The following is a 17,942-nucleotide window of genomic DNA, read 5'->3' as shown; positions in this document are numbered from 1 at the left end:
AAAAAAAAGCAGTTTTACTATAATGCAATGTTCTGGTTGTTTAATTCAGAAAGTATTTTCCAAAGGCAGCATACAGTGGTGCCCCGCAAGACGAATGCCTCGCAAGACGGAAAACCCGCTAGACGAAAGGGTTTTCCGTTTTGGAGGTGCTTCACAGGACGAATTTGCTATGGGCTTGCTTCGCAAGATGAAAATGTCTTGCCATTCCTGGGTTTTTTTTCCGCCCCCCACCCCCTTTTTCTAAGGCACTAAGCTGCCAACAGCCTTTTAGCAGCTAATCCGCTAATCCCTTAAACCTTTAATAGCCGCTAATAGCCACTAAACCGCTAATAGCGATAATCCGCTAATGGGCTTGCTTTGCAAGACGAAAAAACTGCTAGACGAAGAGACTCACGGAACAGATTCTAAATTGTTTTCTTTTCCTAGCTGGTATGTGTATGTTCCCTCCCTCCCTCCCTCCTTTTATCACTTAGATCTAGAAATTTCCAGATTCCATGTATGAGGCCAGTATCTCTCTTCCATTGAAGCAAGAGATCCCTTTTTTGTTCTAGTCATGCACTCATCTCATGAATACATGTAGATGTCAAAATCCTTTCAACAGTTTTGACAAGTGTTTTAAATTCTTCTTTATACAAATGACAGCTATTCAGAGACCAACATGTTATATGAGAAATCACACATCAAAGGACTTATGGAAAGCAATCTAATGGCCTAGTGCAGATATAATATGAAATCATGATTTACCACTAGTTCTAGCAAGCTTCAAACCAGGATGATTTCCATCCCCTCTATTCACACAATGGCAGGAAACCAAAGGCTTGTATTTTTCATTTTGCATAAAGCAGTTTCCCATTACATCAAATCTTGAGAAACAATTCTAATTGTAATTAGTTTTGAACTAGAGACTTTTAGAATAAACCACTATTTACCAAATTTGAACGGAAAAGAAATTTGGTTCTTCGAAATCTAAAGTGGAAGCTTTCAATATCCAGGTAACATGCATTTTTGTGGGGGAGGGTACCAACCCAAGGTTTGCTATGACTTTTTTCATGTTAAACCTCTAAAGCAGGTCAGAAAAAAGAAAATGGGGCAAGATTCCTCTGCTGAACATGTGGTAATTGGCAATTCAACTTTAAGCTCATATTATGTATGTGGGCCTCTAAATTTATTAAGAGACTTAATAAGTTAAGACTCAATCTAGATCTAATCATCAGATTTCGATATTTGAAAAATGAGGTCATGACTCAAGGTGAACGTACACAAAAGCAGAGGGGTAGCTATATAAATCTGTTGCAAACAGCAAAGACCCATGTGTCGCTGTAGGCCACTAGATAGATGTTACATGCCTAATCTATGAGTTAATGTCACACATTTCACTATTTACTAAACAGCCAACAGAACTCATACCTCTTTCGAATATAGTAACATTAGCGTTTTTGAATTCAGAATCTGGTTCTGTGATTATACCACTATTACCTATTGAAGACTAACAGACTTATTATGATATAAGCTTTTGAGGATAAGATTTAATTTATCTTACAACAGATAGCTGAAGGGAATATCCATTTCCACCTACAAAAATACTTGGGTACCAAATGTCACTTTCAGGGATTTTTTTTTAAAAAAACTTTATTCAAAAGTTTTATAACATACAAAAAATAATGTATGGTATATAACAATAATATCCTCTATACAACTTTAATTTGCTTGATCATGAGGCTTCCTCAATAGAAAGTGTTTGACATTGAAATTTAGTCCAATGTACTTATTCTCCTGGATTAGCAAAGATGCTGAGAACTAGACTGGAGATTTTCTAGCAATGTCCATTAAACATGTTTATGTACCACATAAAAAAAAGAGAATTATGAGACATTCAATGCAATTTGTCAATGATTTCTCTAACAGTTCTTTAAACAAATATTAATATTTTGTTTCATTTTCACCCATAAGCAAGGTTTTCCTTCCCCAGTTCCTTTTCATTTGCAGTGTACTTTGCTTTATTTTTACACTTTTGCTTCCTCCATAAATCCATTATATTCACTTTGGGGTTAAGATATTTTTTTTAAAAGAATCTGCTTTCAATAAAATGTTGAACAAAAAAGGGAGAAAAGGTATCACTGGAATACCCTGCTTTATTCCCAATTAAATTAGTAGAGAAATAAAAACAGTAAAAGGAATTGGCAGGATTCACTTAACCAGCCTCATCAGCAGAAGCCCTGCACAAGGACTTTTGCTTGCACAATGGGACTTCTTCACTCCCCCCCCCCCCGACATTGGCTCGGATGGGTTCGGAAGAACCCCCAGAACAGCATGCAGTGGTAGAAGGGGGAGTATCATTTCATCTGGTGAGCTGAACTGCATGTGCAGACAGAGTGACTGGAAGAGTGTGATGTTGAAATCTACCCAGAATGGGCAACTAAAGAAGTCTCTTAATGTTCAATCATTTTTAGTACAGGTTTTCTATTAATTTCTGCAGTTTTCTGTTAATTAGTATCATTGCAGTGTTTAATAGAAGGGAAATTAAAAGGCAGGAATCATTTTGTCATTAGAAAACGTCTGTTCAAACAGTTTGCTAGTAAGAAATCCATCAACAATATGAACAAATGTGTGAAGTAAACTTCCAGTGCTGGGTGAATTTAATCCGGCTGTACTAGAAAATAAGTCTCATAGATAAATTGATCTTATTTCCATCTAACAACGTTCAGCAATTCATCTTCAGTCAATCCTGTTTCTACTGTAAAGCAACTTCAGGTCATACTATTACAGAAGAGTCTTATTCACACTCCCAATCACAATGTTCATAATTTTATAAGCCTCATTTTACTCTTAATCAGTTTTTCTAAAGAAAAAACAAGATTTTGGCTACCCTTTATGATTCTGTCATTTGGAGTTTTTATATTTTTAATATTTTAAGGAGCCAACGACAGAAATTTTCAACATATGCTAAACATGAATGTGTAATAGATTTTTTTAAATGGTATTAAGATACTAGTCACTTATTTTTCTATGAAATATTCAACAGTGTGCCTTTTTTCTTACTACAGCACACAACTTGATTTTGATGAGCTTTCTTCCCTGCACATTCCCTTATCAAAAAATATTTTTCTAAGTTTACAGCCAGCTTGGAGCAGATTGGCGTATATTTTTGTCTCCCAATGAGCATTTACATTAAACTCATCTGCCAATTTGTAGCCCATTCACCTACACTGGAGTGATCTTTTTGAAACACTTTATAGTCTGCCTGAAATCACCATCCTGAATACCACTTCTATAGAGGATTAGGTATTATCTTCTGAAACACTTACCCATTCAAGAATATGTAGCAGTAGGTTAAGCTTAAAACGTTGCTCCAGTGCCTTGTTTGTGCTGGAAACCTGGTTCTCTCTTCCAGAGAGACTGGAGATCTCTGAAAATATGTATCCTGAAACAAATTAGATCCATGTTAAGAATGTTTATTATTCAGAAAACATACAATATTTCAGTCCTAACCCCCAAACTAACCTAAACTTAAAAATACACCCAGTTCCATCAGGAATTGTGTCATGTTCACTAAAGCAAATGGGAGATGTATTACTTGACAAAACTCAAGTAACATTCACATTGCTGATAAATTGCTTGGTTTGTACCATCAGTTGTGTAGAAAGAAAACATGATAGCAACATTTACAAACAGCCACAGATTTCAAACTATATTTCTAATAACGAATATCTTAAGGAGTCCTAGAAAAGCAGAGTACATGCTAACATTAATGCATAATAATTCCAACATAACTAAGTTATGGCCCTTAAAATTCCCCAGTGATAAATTCTCTAGATTTTGAACTGGGAAAATTCTCACTAACTAAAAAACTTCTTTTCAAAAAGTGTTTTGATTTTGAAGTTCCTTCCAAGTATCATTCTGGAAAAAGGAATGTTGCATGGAATGTTGCATAACCTTTCTGTGGTAACTCAAGGGGATTTCCCCCTACTCACAAACACATAGCCCATGACCTCCACAAAGCACTTAAATCCACTGTTGTCTATAGTTAAAGAAAAACTTCTATAATGACAGATACAGAGATTCATACACAACTCCAAGATAGAAGAAATTTTTGACCTATTGGGTCAAAAATAGATTAACTACATACATACTTTTGCACTATTATCAAACTTTCACCAACTTAAGATACCCAAAACATGGATGTGAGTAACTAAAAAGATCATTCCTTTCACATCCCCATTTTTAAAGTCCATTCTCTTTAGAGGACACCATAGCTACATTATAGTAAGAGCAAATATAACGTTCTGTTGAAGTTCTATCTTGTACCAAGTTATTTTTTTCTCTTCCTGCTAAATGCAGCTGTGCACCAAATTAAGCAGGGCAATGAAGTCACAAACAAGATTTGTCCTTCACCGTTCCTTTGTACTATCGCTCTAGAAAATATAATTTTTAATGTCACTAATCTATTCTTGAATACAAATTTAGTTCCATATTCACTCATTTCAAGAGTTTAAAACGGAATACCGTATTACAATGTTGGCACATTTAGAAAGCTACCAGTCACCTAGCTATCTAGATTGCTGCAAGAACCATTAGCATTGCTCAGAACTCATACTTGTTCCAACAATACACACATGCCCTCCAAAATATACACACAGAAAGCTGAATTCAATCTCTTCCCCACCCCCACTGAAAGCACATTATAGAAGTGTGTGCCAACCATCTGTACCAGGGCATTCTTACTTAATATTTGCTACTAAAACACAGAAGAGGTAAGCAGCTATCAGGTTGTTTTTCAAAGTACTCAGTATCTACCTTTTCCCATCAGAAAAGGACACAAAAACAGGACATAAACATGGGACACTGCACAATTATGACCCAGCTAGGAATTTACATAGACAAGAAAACCATCACAACAGTGACATCATATAGCTTGAGCTCCCAAATATTGGTAGTACCAGAAAATGTGGTAATACCTAGGTGCCTTAACCTTCCAAAACTTTTAAACAAGTGTCAATTATTGCTACACTCTTCTAGATAGAATCCTAAGCCATTTAATGCTTTATAGGTCAAAATGAACACTTTGATTTGGGCCTAGAAACCATTTGGTAGCCTCACATATAATGCATTGCACTAAACTAACCTAGACATTGTCAAAGCATAGACGACAGAAGTTAGGCTATCCCTGCCCAAATAGGGGCACACTGGGCTATCAGCCAAAGCTGATGAACAGCATACCTTTGGTATTATACTTCAAATTATCTACCTGTACCTTAGCAGAAAGCAGCCTGCAATTTTATATTCATGAATTCCACTCCTATGCATGTTCAGAAGTCAGTATTACTATGTTTAACAGGGCTTACACTGGGTATATATGATGGGACTGGAGCCTTTTTACTGGTATTTATTCATTAGCATGATCATTTGAAGAGGACATGGAAAGATAGGAGAATCAATCTCAAAGATGCTGAAGAGTGCTTTTTATTAATGAGAAAATTATAAATATTTTATATTTCTATGCCACTATATCATAAAATACAGCAAGGTGTACACTTTAAAACCTCATTTAAAACTAAAAATAAATGAATAAAAGCATAATCATTGAAGTGAACTGGCTAATCAAAGTCTTCCAAGGCCTGGCAGCACCAAACAAAAACAACAACAACAAAAAACGCTTCAGAAGTCAAAAGTGAAGGTGTCTGCTGAACCTAGTTACAGCCATGGCTGGTGCACCAAACTAAGGGTCACTTGGGCCCATGAATGAGAAATACATATTTACAAGTACCCCCAAGCCATGCATCTGTTCCTTTAGAGGGAGTGCAACCCAACCCAGAACAGGTAACCCTCCTATTGTCTGGACAATGGAACCACCCAAAGCCTCCGTCTTCCCACAGCTGTTTGTTGGCGGTCATCCAGTCCACCACTGCATTAAGGCACTGGTCCAGAGCTTGCAGCCTCTCGATTTAAATGTTATGAAGAAATAGAGCTATGTGCCATCAGAATGCTGTTGCACTGTGCTCCCAAATATCTAATATTTGGCTTCACGTCTTTTAAATATTTTAAGCATGGTTTATTAATTGTTGTCCTATCTTTTAATAGAAGAGCCTCCATGGAAAGTCTTTTTGAGTGGGAAACATGTTAGGCACTAATAAAAAGTATCACTCTTCAGCATGTTTGAGATTGGATGCTTTGTTTTTCATGTCTATTTTTGAAGAGAAGTCAGTCACTGGGTTTAATTCCTTTTTTAATCCTTGTGTTGTAGCTGTAAAATGGAACTACTAATGCTGCCATGTGAAAGATTTGACTAGCAGTTTACAGCTTAGCTCATTTTCTTGAATTATCTGTTTTGTGTGTCAATCGGTACCCTGGATTGACCAACTGTCCTTGTTTAAGCTTTATTGCCCACCATCTATTATATATTTTGGGAAATAGTTTGTATCTGTCCTCAGTCATCACCAAATTTGGTGTGAGGGTTCCCAAGGCGGAGCCAGCAGTCTTTGTCAATGTTTAGTCAGCAGCCACCATTTTGAATCAAGATGGCAGACCAAAATGTCACTTTGGCGTGTCTTCACCACTCCACACATGGATTCAGGGTCAAGTCAGGTGTTCCCTGAGTTGGGTGGGTGGATGCACACACCCCTAAATCATGCCGTTACACCATCCATTTAAAAATCATGATTTTATTTTTTTTGTTTCTTTGAATTCTTAGGCAGCGCCAGGCACTCCCTGCTAATCTCAAAGTAAGTGTTTTGTATCATGTCAATATTCCACATGCGGTACATGCAACTTGCCATGTCCACAGGTAGCCTCACTTTTAGTTTCCACTTTGTGCTTGTGACAGTTTCATTCTACAAAGTATTATGTTGTGCTGATGCAGCCTGTTAGGTGTGAACAGTTCATCTTGGTTACAAGATACTTAAATCCATCCAATACCATGTTTAGCAACCTCCCTCACCCACTCTACCAGGTTCAACCTTCCCTAAATTGCCATTTTGTGACTACAGCTCTGGTTTTTTTAAAAAAAGTAAAATTAGTTGCCCAACTAAAATCTTAACTGTACATACATGATTGTGATTAAATGTTGAAATAAATAAATCACAAAAGGTTTAATCTTTTTGCAAACTACCTAATACATTCAGTTTACATATGATCTTGAAGTACAGTGCAGGGATAATGCTGTAATAAAGTGTGAGAATTTAAATGTTGAGCAACTTCCTACAAGTTAAGCATTCATGTTCATGAAGCCTGAGAGAGCAATTTGTTGATTAAAAAATAATAATCTACTTTTTGCAATATAATCAGTGGAACAATTGTACTGTTTTATAATTAGAATGTATTTTCAGCCTTATGTTATAAGTGATGACCAAGCAGATTTGTGTTTTTAGGAATGAGCATATAGCCAAGTTAAAATTTTGAAGAAACATAACATGCTTCATGTTGCCAGAGGTGTCATTTCTGCTACTTATTAACACACAACTTTTCATACCTACAGCAACTAAGATGCAATATGGTGACAGTAAGTTTCAGACAGTCAGTGTGGCATAGTGGAAAGAAAATTGGCTTTAGCCCTGCTTTCAATCCCCAGCAGTCTTCAAATACCTGCTAAACCATGATGCTAACCTACCTCACAGTGTTAGAGGATAAAACAGAATATAAGTATCTATCTTAAACATCAGATTATTCTGTCCATTTTGACTTGCTGCCATTTCTCCAGGGTCTCAGGGCAGACATCACCTGCTACCTGACTCTTTTTAATCAAAGATGCCAGAGACAGAACTTGGGTACAAAGCATGAGCCATACCACTGACCTATGCATGAAGTCCTTGGAGTAAGAGTAAGATAAGAATTAAATAAATAATGGTTTTCACTGGCAAATCCTAGTTAATTCATTGACAGAAAAAGCACACAAAACATTTGTACTACTCCATTACATTTGCACTCTCAATACAACAAGAAAACTTGTATGATCTCTGGTATCACTGTAGTCCTAGCCAATCATTTTAGAAATATTGGCAATAATTATTCACTCCCAAGTTTAAATTTGATTACCTAATGATACACAAGGCAAAATCAGCCGAAGGTGTCCCTTTTAAAAAGTGTTATATCCAGGCAAATATATGTAGTTATCTTGTGACATGGAAGTTATCAACCAAGATGTCTCAGGATACACTTCCAACATAACCCTGAACACCTCCATAAATCAGTTTTTCTCTCTCTCCCTTGTTTACATGCCACTTTCCAACAAGTAGTTCTCAAAGTGGTTTACATATTAAAAGGTGTGTAGCAAACATGTTTCAGTAAAGCTGTTTCGTCTTCACAGGGATGACTGTCATCCATGCAACTTTCAGGAACTGTAACTTAATAGATTCCAATAGACATCTAGACGCATGCAGCAAATGTCAGTTCCACATAAAATGTCTACAAAGAAATGCCACTGCATTTACTTTTAATTCCCTATCTCTAAACTCCAAATGTTATACTAGAAATGGGCCTAAAATTGAGTGGTAAAAAAAGCAGATTTTTCCCAAGAGCTACTTTTATATACACAAAGTTATTCATCTTAAGCATTTCTATTCACTTCATTCAGTGCCTTATCCAACTATTAATTTTATGTAGCCAGCTCTTTATACTACTACTCCTGTTGGGAATTTCCCACTACACAGTATGAAGTATCTTAAAACTACCAAAAACGTGTTTTGTGGGGCCATCTATTACATTTCAAATGAAGATTCTAGTAAAATAAAATGTACCACAATAATTAAGTCGCAAGACACTTACAGTGTAAGAACTTCTGTACTACACAAGTAACTGTCAATGCAGAAGACTTGAATTCAACTGGCCTTTCTGTCACAGAATAGGTATAGTATTGCAACCTTAATGTCCCAGTACCAATCACTTACTTGTTTGCCCCAGTGACACTTAGGACTAGCTTTCATGAGACAGTCTATACTTGATTTGCTCAGTTAAATTGGTGGCGTATGCATAACTGCACCAATTCATGCAACACCATTTATACAGTACTTTTAAATTTACCAATAACGATGTCTGCATCATCAACACCTATGTGAAGATACACCAATGGCTCTTCTATGTAAACCTATCACAAGATGATCACATGGGAGCCACCTCAGATATGAATGGGTCCCATATGCCAAATGGCATTGACGCAAGTTTTGCCTGATAGAATTTTTAGTCCTTTAGTATATGTTATCCTATTTTATTGTTCTGAGGTAAGCAGTGTGTCGACTACACCTCTCATCTAAATATGTTTTACTTGGAAATACATCCAAGTTATTCTTTTTCAATATAAACTATTTTTAAGCAAGCATGCTTAGATCCCCAGTTTAAAGAAGTCTATGTACTATGGTTTAATTTTGCAGCTGAAACCCTTCAGAGCTGACCAAACCTTCTCTCTGAAGACTTGTACAAAACAAGTTTCCATTCACCTTCAATTCTGGTATTTCTTTTATGTTGCTTGGGAAGTATTTATTAATCATTTATAATTTGTTCAAGTCATCCTTTAGTATCTATGATCCTGCTGGAAGTTGTCAGAAATCAAAAATCAGGAATAATTGGGGGCTGCAACCCTGTTGGCATTACAATTTAATACTCATTTCCACATTTATATGAATTTGTCACAGGTTATTTCAGCAAGTCTACTAAAGTCTGCACAAAGCTATCTACCATAGTCTTCCTCATACTCTTGAAAAACTTGAGAAATTAGAATTTTGAGTCAATCTGCACCCTTAATGTTTAAGGCTTAAACCAGTAGCTCTAAAGACAGCTTAAAAATCAGCACCCTCCCTTATCCTCTGAGTAAACTAACACTTTGCATAAAGTATACTCCTCCTGATCTTTCTCCCTAATTTCTATGTGAATAATGGACAAGGAATGCTGATCTTGGATCATCCAATACCCATGTTTGCCTCCTGCAAGCTAAAAAGTGAAATGCCACCAATGGATTCCTGCAGTGGCCTCTAGTAAGAGACCCTTAACAAGCAACTATTGATCACTTTCAGTCTCCAGATGATGGGTCACGGCATAAACTGCTCTATTAGGTTTGCCCTCACAGAGCTACTTCGCCACTTAGTGTGAAGAGCTGAAATTACTAAGGGGAAGAGAAGGGGGCTAACTGCAGTCATCTCAGAATGTAAGAAAAGGATGGTTCTTCGCTGACTTTGCAATAGCCTTGAAAAAATTCACTCAACGAGACACAACCGATGGGATTCTCAGACAGCATCAGGATTTAAAGGGAAATGGGGCAAATAAGACGTTTGTCCTTAGCAGAGAAACACATGAAAATGTCCATTGTGTCCAACTGTATAGTCTTCCCCACCTCCATGCCTAAGCAAATCCGCCTGAACGAGAAACAAAACGTGTGATCCAGAACACACTTCGCTCAGGACTGGATTATTTTAAGTCGTCTCCCTCTCGCCGGCCAGAGAAGTCAGGTAAGGTTGCAGGGATTCGGAATTGCGAAGGAATTAATTCGAAATCTGGTTAAATGTGCGCTTTAATATACGCTCCAAAACTCTAGAGGGCACTCGAAAGATACCCTCTCCATTCCCCTCCCCCGCGCGGCCGAGCCGGGTAAGGCGAGCGGCAGGAGCCCGTCGTCTGCTTGCGGGTGTTGGTATTGCAGGAGCGATGTCTGCAGCAGAGCCCACCTCGGGGGGAGGAGTCGCCTCACGGCCATTACCGGGGCTTTGCTCCAGGGCAGCAGCTGCTGCACCCAACAACCCCCCCTTTTACCCTGGAAGCACCTCCTCTTAACCCCCCCCACACCCATCCACTCCTCGTGCCAAAAAAAAGGGGGGAGAAGGATGATCTACCCCCTGCTCCTCCCCAAGGCAGAAAAACATATAAATAGCACTCACAATGGAGCTCCTTCTCCTTGCGAGGCTCTTGCCAAGGCTGCACCAAACTGGCCTGGAGCCTAGGGAGAAGAGGTGCTGGTGGAGCGTGGGGGGGGAGGGGGTGAATTGGGTTTTAATCGAGGTAGTGGGCGCGCCTCCTCATCTTCCCCTCCAGGAGACGCCCTTCCTCCTGGGCAAAGAAACGGGTTGGCAGCAGGGCCCTCCACTTTGAATCCTTCAGCCCCTCCAGCACAGCCCCCTTCTCCCAGTGGGATACAAACCTATTGCCCCAGAGACAGGCTCCACCCGCCCCAGCGCCTCCCCCACAGCCCCACCTCGGGTGGGGGGTCGGCCCCGTCCCCCAGCGCTGCTCCCCAAGGGCGCCCAGCCTTGGGAGCCTTTGCTGGAGGGCAGCGGGGGGGGGGTAGTTTGGACAGGCGCGGGGGTGGGAGAGGAGGAGGCAATAGCGAAGACTTTCTCCCCACCCACCCAACACATACACAAAGCCGCCTCTTCTTTCCCCCTTCAGAGCTCTCTCTGGGGACCGAGTGTTAAGTCGATTGAACACCCCCCCAACAAACACACACACGAACACACGCGCATATACACACACACACAAAAACAACAACCCGCGCGCGCGCCTCCAGCGCCGAGATCTGCCCTGGCGCCCGTCCCTGCCAATTGCCCCGGGTGTCGGGTTTGGCCCCCTGCAGTCGGCCGGCAGCACTGCCGCCTCCAGTCGGCCGCCATTAAGGAGACCCAGCCAAACAATACGGGAGGGGAGCGCGAGAGAAAGCGGGAGCTGGGGGGGGGGGAGAGAGAGAGGAGGATACGCGGAGCGCAGCGCTGGGCGCAAAGAAGGGCGCCGCGAAAGGGGGGGAGGGGAGCTGGCGGGGCGGAGGGCATTGAAAACAAAACCGCGGGCGAGGCGGTTGGAAACGAAGTCGTGATAAAATGGATCCTTCCCTTCTCCCCCCCCCCAAGCTCCCCACGCCGCCACCCCAGATACCCCCCGAGGCAGCCCCCCCCCGCATTTCTGCCCTCAGCGCCCCTCAGTGAGGGGGGCTTCCTCCTGTCCGTCCCCCCAACCGCCTCCCTCCCCCGCCCCCAATCCCTGCTGGCGTGAGGCGAGAGCGACACGCAGCGGGGCATTTAGCCCGGGTTGCTGCGAGGCACGGCTGGGCTGCTCCAATCCCCACCCTGAAGGGGCAAGCTGGGCTCCAGCCAGCCACCCGGCTCTCCTCTACCTCAGCCGCTTCCTCTCACGGCCCTCACCAGTCTCGGGGGGGGAGAAGTAGCTCGCCCCGGCGGCGGCGGCGGGTCACACGCACCCTCCGCGGCTCCGCCAACGCTTCCTCAACTCTAACTCGGTCCAGTCCCGGGCTAAGCGCTGCTGCTTGGCGGAGGGGAGGAGCAGGGACCAACCCCACCAGCCGAGCTCGGGGAAAGGCCGCCTCGTGCGCCCGCTTATTGGCCTTCCCAGGAAGAGGGCTACGTTGCCTGCAGAACCCATTGGAGCGGCTTCCCGCCTATCAGCGTCCCCGCCGCAGGTGGTTGGGCCGAGCCCCTGTCAATCCGATTCTCACTCACGCCTACGGTCCCTCGCTCTTTGGTTCCATCAGGTTAAACCCGAATCGCATTGCCCACCACCAACAGCTGCAGCACCTCTGCCTTTCTCCTGGTGGATGGGCGGGTTTGGGGCCCCAGAGGTTGCTGCTGCTGCCGGGTACTTTCCTGCAGAAGTTTGTGCTCTTTTCCCCCTTGCATGAAAGCGGGATGGCATCTCTTTTACTCCGCATGACATTTGCCAGGGAGGGAGGTGGTGTGTTTAACCCATTAATTTGCCTTCCACGGTCCCTCTGGGCAATAATTGCAGCGGAGACGTGTGGCTTCGGGTGTGAACACCCTGTTCCGTGGGGAAGTGATGGTTGCCACGCTTCGTCCACATTTTTAGGCGCGCGCGCGCCCCCACAGCAAGGCTGGGAAACCTGGATCCATTTCCATAAGGGGGCAGAGTAATGGAAACAGTCTCCCAGTCTCCAAGCTCTTTCCCAAGGGCAAAGATCCCTATCTCCATTGAGGAACACCCCCCCTTTTTTTTTTCTCCCCCTGCCTACTCCGGAGAAAGGAAGCTGTGTCCCTTGCAACTGCCAGCACGGCTCCTGGTGGTGGTAGTGGTGGTTGGTAATGGTGGTGACGTCCTCCATTTTGTCGGAAGCTGCTGCAGGCAGGGCACTTGGGACCACTTGGGGCTCTATGAGGTGCCTGGTTTCAGAGCCTCTCGCCTCAGGGGCACAGCAAAGCGCGGGGGGGAACCTCTGGCAATGCCCTAAAAGGGACAAATCGAACCCAGAGCCGCCAAGGCGGCAAAGCACCGAGAACCACGCTCCCCACCCTCCCTCAGCCAAAATGGAGGATGCGCACTTCCCTTGCGCGGTTGGTTCCCCGTTCCCCAGCCATGGGATTGACGCCCGCTTCTTCGAGGACGGGGGCGTGCTCAGTCTTCTGCCTGGTTGGTTAACCCACCGACTACCCCGTGGGCTGTCCCTCTCTCTCTCCTCGACAAAAACGGGGAGAAAGAGGCGGGAAACAACGCCACACAGTCTTCTCCACCTTGCAGCGATTCCACAAACGTAACACGCAGCAGCACGGTATTTTATTCCCTGGAGAAAGGCTTATTATGTACGGGGGAAAGGGAGCGGGCAAGAGCTGTTGGCCCCATTTCTGTCTCAGATATGCAAGAGCTTCTCGCGATGCCAAGTCCCTGGGTAACTTGCGCGGGAGCTCAGTTCGAAGAGTTTTAAGTTCGCTCGGTTGCCCTCGGTGGCTAATTTCCCTGCGCCGCAGACGCGAGCATTCTGAACGCGGCGCTGTCGCTGTACCATATCTAGTTCCCTCCTGCCACCGGCCCTAAACAGAGACGCAGGCAACAGCCAACAGGTCTAGCCAAATACGTATGGGAAACTATTAATAGGATGCTGCCGATTTAATGGGAAATGCGAAAGCTTGCATTTCTGGGTGGGCAAACAACGTCGCAGAAAGTCTATAAACTCTAATGGATAGTGAAGGGGAGAACTTAATTTTTCACTTGATGGCCTATATTAAAAGGCTGGACAATGAGATTATCTGCTTTGATAACTGCATTTCCTGTTACATTATTTTCAATTGGCGTTTGATAGTGGAGACAGAAAAGGAAGAAGTTTTGTTGGTTTAGTCATTAACAGCAGCATCTTTCAGGACTGATGTTGTATTGTGTGGGGTTTTTTGGGGTTTCTTTAAGACTGAACATTTCCATTGCTTTCTCCATATTATAGGAATCTAAATACTGTACTCTGAAATCTGAAAACCTTGAGTTTTATTTAAGGGTCATTACTTGGGATTCAGAGGCACTTCTGAAGAAACATGAGTAGGATTCCACAATTTAAAGAAATGGTTCCCAAACATTTTGGGCCACCGCTCCCTTGGTTCCATAAACTCATTCCTTTTTCTGTAAAAAGCATTATTCAGAAGAGCAGTCCACTAAGAAGATGATAACACAATAAAATTCAAAGCAGTAACAATTAATTGCACATTTATTCAAAATGTGATATATTTAGTTGACTAATTCAACAAAATTTATGAACTTGATCCAGTGATACCAACTTTTCAAAGCCTGATAATCATTTACATCTCGAGCACCTCCCTGCCACCCACTTGCCTCTTATCGCCCGTCTAGGTAATCCCACCACCCCCGGGGGGGGTGCCACCCACAATGGAAACCACTGATTTAGAGTATTTTTAAGTTGACTAGTTTTGTGAAAAAAATATTATTCTAGTTGAAATCACTCAATGCTGCACATTCTCAAAGTCTGAGGTTGAACATTCTCAGAGTCACACTTGGGTATTGCTGCATTCCATAAAAAAATTCTTTTTTAACTTTACCAAGACTGGGACAAGAAGTATCTGCCACAAGAGTCTCTGTACAGTGGTATCTCGGGTTAAGAACGTAATTCGTTCTGGAGGTCCATTCTTAACCTGAAACTGAGGTACCACTTTAGCTAATGGGGTCTCCCGCTGCTGCTGTGCCGCCACCACACAATTTCTGTTCTCATCCTGAAGCAAAGTTCTTAACCTGAGGTACTATTTCTGGGTTAGCAGAGTCTGTAACCTGAAGCGTCTGTAACCTGAGGCACCACTGTATACAAAAAGAGGATGGGAAGAAATACTTTCTCTTACTGTTGTATTAACTCCAATGACATCCACATATGCACATCAGTGACTTCTAGAGATGCTGAAGTATATATACAGATGTTTGCCCCCCCCAAAAAAAAATGGCACCTGTGACATTGGAATTAAGCAATCCCTTCCTTTAAATCATATATTAACTCCATGGCTATATTTATCATACCGAAGATGTAAATTAGTGTGAGGAAAATTATAAATAAATAGGGTGTTATGCAATGTTAGTCATACTCAGGGTAGGCCCAATGAAATCAATCGGCTTCTGTAACTATATTGGATATCACCCACTGCCATACAAAGCTGCCTTCTATTGATTCAGACTATTGGTCCACCTAAGTCAATACTGTCTCTACTCTGATTGATGGTAGTTTCAGACAAGAGCCATTCCTACCCCTTCTTGGAGCCTGAGCCTTGGACCTTCTGTACGATTGGCAAATGCTCTTCTGCTGAGCTACAACTCTTCCCCCAAAGAAATAAAACAAAAAGGGGGTCATGTCAATTTAGGCATTTAAAACACTTATGCAACCCAAAGCTGTGCCATCATCCAGAATTGGTATAACAAAATTGTTTTAGGTTCAGCAAAATAGTTTCACTGCCTCAACAATTAAAAATCTTTTTCTGTTGTCCAGACTACATTTAAGAAAATGCAATTCTTAACCATTTTCTTTTACATACTGCTTCTTTAATGCTTAAATAATTTTATATACTTTCAGAGTGTTGACATCAACTATCTGTAAATAAATCCTTTATTTATGTAAAGACTTGATTAGGGTTTTTTTTTTGCTCATCCCTGTTCATCAGGTAGTGTCACAAAACTGCCAGGGATAGTTCATTCAGTGGGGCAAAAGGCTCTTATGTTTGGGGTCATGATTGGGCAGAAGATTCCTGTATGACCCTTGTGTTCCCTTCCAACTCTATAGTTCTGTAATTCTAATTTGACTCTTAATCAACAGCTGCAGAAAGTGTGGCAAACAGCACTTTTGGAAAAATTAACATAACAGCTAAAAACAAATAACAACACAGATTTCAATTATTTTGTTGAACAACTGTACAATTTCATTCAGTATAGTGAAAGAGCAAAAGTTTCACCGGCAACACACCAGCAACACATTGACAGACAATTATGGTTGGATCTGTTAATGCAAGTGTGGGGAACCTTTGGCTGAGCTACAAGTCCCATCAGCCCCAGCATGTCTGGCAGATGGCCAGGGATGATGGAAGTTGTAGTTCAGCAACATCTGGAGGATCAAAGGTTCCCCGCACCTGTCAACAGATCCACCCAAAACTGTTCTTACGCTGTTTCACTAGATATAGGATAAGTTATGTTACACTATGTTGTTGTTTAGTCGTTTAGTCGTGTCCGACTCTTCATGACTCCATGGACCAGAGCACGCCAGGCACTCCTGTCTTCCACTACTTCCCGCAGTTTGGTCAGACTCATATTTGTAGCTTCGAGAACACCATCCAACCATCTTGTCCTCTGTCGTCCCCTTCTCCTTGTGCCCTCCATCTTTCCCAACATCAGGGTTTTCTCCAGGGAGTCTTCTCTTCTCATGAGGTTGTCAAAGTATTGGAGTCTCAGCTTCACGATCTGTCCTTCCAGTGAGCACTCAGGGCTGATTTCTTTAAGAATGGATGCGTTTGATCTTCTTGCAGTCCATGGGACTCTCAAGAGTCCTCCAGCACCATAATTCAAAAGCATCAATTCTTCGGCAATCAGCCTTCTTTATGGTCCAGCTCTCACTTCCATACATCAACACTGGGAAAACTCCATGGACAAAGACAACAGGCATATAATGTTACACTAATAAAATGAACTAATAAACAAATATATTTTAGAAAGATTGTAAGCCTATGGACACTCCATAGGACATAAACCCATTGAACACAGTGTAAGCATGCTTAAATGCCTGCAAATCCTAAAGGTATTAAAACAGTCTTCTAGCTAAAAGTATATTTGAGAAATACAGACGTTTCTTAAAGTATTTCTGCTCACTTCTGACATAGACTGGCCAGATGCATCTCCAAAAAAGGAAATGTATCACCAGAAAAGCGGATACAGTGGACGCTTGGGTTGCGAACGTGATCCGTGCGGGATGCACGTTCCCAACCTGCAGTGTACGCAACCTGTGTATGCGCGGGTTGCGATTTGGCGCTTCTGCGCATGTGCGACCGCCGAAACCCGGAAGTAACCTGTTCCGGTACTTCTGGGTTTCGGCAGTCTGTAATCCGAAAAAGCGCAACCTGAAGTGTCTGCAACCCAAGGTATGACTGTACAGGTTTGCATAAAATTTGCACATTCTAATTTATATGTCCAGGTGCAAATTTAGAAAACAATAATAATTCAAATAGAGATATAATACACCTAGACATAGTGGGGAAGACTGCTCTAGCTCATTTTGTTATCTAGGTGCTGAATGTTGATGGGCAACTTCAAGGTCCCTACACCTAGCAATTATATATGAATTCAAATCTCCAGGGCCTGATGAGCTGCATCCAAGGATACTAAAGGAACATGTGGATGTAATCTCAGAGCCTCTGTCTATAATCTTTCAGAATTCTTGGAGAACAGGGGAGGTCTCTCCAGACTGGAGGTGGGCAAATGTTATCCCCATCTTCAAAAGGGGGGGTGGGAGAAGACCCAGGTAATTACCTACCTGTGAACTTGACATCGATACAAGGAAAAGCCCTAGAACAAATAATTCAACTGTTGATCTGTGAGCACTTAGAAAAGGATGCTGTGATTAGTAAAACCCAGGATGGTTTCCTCAAAAACAAGTCATGCAAAATAAATCTTTTTTTATGGAGTTACAAGCTTGGTGGATCAGGGGGATGCTATGGACATAGTGTATATTGACTTTAGTAAGGCTTTTGACAAAGTCCCTC

The 17,942-nt window shown here is 42.2% G+C and overlaps 1 protein-coding gene across 14 annotated transcripts in view; it reads right to left on the bottom strand.

Moving 5' to 3' along the window:
- The window catches only part of ZMYM2 (zinc finger MYM-type containing 2), a 63,482-nt gene extending 51,186 nt beyond the window's left edge, over positions 1-12,296 (bottom strand). For 3 of the 14 annotated variants that reach the window (XM_083436105.1, XM_083436108.1, XM_083436110.1), the window contains exons 1-2: positions 12,111-12,287; positions 3,306-3,421 (exon numbers count right to left, since the gene is read on the bottom strand). The gene's annotated coding sequence lies outside the window, so the exon portion shown is untranslated. Of the gene's footprint in view, positions 1-3,305; positions 3,422-4,635; positions 4,798-12,082 lie in introns of those variants that run through there. The other 11 variants (XM_083436112.1, XM_083436119.1, XM_083436115.1 and 8 more) reach the window with 9 other exon arrangements.
- Positions 12,297-17,942: the final 5,646 nt, after the last annotated feature.

This window comes from Podarcis tiliguerta (genome assembly GCF_965153285.1).
Source record: "Podarcis tiliguerta genome assembly, chromosome: 4".
NCBI classification, from domain to species: domain Eukaryota; kingdom Metazoa; phylum Chordata; class Lepidosauria; order Squamata; family Lacertidae; genus Podarcis; species Podarcis tiliguerta.
The sequence above is the reverse complement of the archived record's forward strand: the minus strand, read 5'-3'. Positions and strand labels throughout refer to the sequence as shown.